Source organism: Apis dorsata, unplaced genomic scaffold (genome assembly GCF_000469605.1).
Source record: "Apis dorsata unplaced genomic scaffold, Apis dorsata 1.3 scaffold_575, whole genome shotgun sequence".
Taxonomy (NCBI): domain Eukaryota; kingdom Metazoa; phylum Arthropoda; class Insecta; order Hymenoptera; family Apidae; genus Apis; species Apis dorsata.
This window is the reverse complement of record NW_006263785.1, coordinates 204,893-205,114: the sequence shown is the minus strand read 5'-3', so window position 1 is coordinate 205,114 and position 222 is coordinate 204,893. Positions and strand designations below refer to the sequence as shown.

The window sequence follows — 222 nt, the reverse complement described above, 5'->3', positions numbered from 1 at the left end:
ATAACTAATAAATAAATAACTAATGAAATGTCATTAATATTTATTTATTAAATTTATTAATAAATATTAATAATATAATATTTTTAATATTTTAACTTACTATTAATAAACAAATATAATATTTGAATACTTACTATATTTTGAATTTATTATGTAATAACTTTCAATAAACAGAAAGTTAAATTATTATAACTTATATAGATACATTATAAAGTATCTTTT

The 222-nt window shown here is 10.4% G+C and overlaps 1 protein-coding gene across 1 annotated transcript in view; it reads right to left on the bottom strand.

Moving 5' to 3' along the window:
* Window positions 1–222, bottom strand: part of LOC102677498 (lipase 3-like) — a 6,197-nt gene that overhangs the window by 5,030 nt on the left and 945 nt on the right. The window lies entirely within an intron of this gene.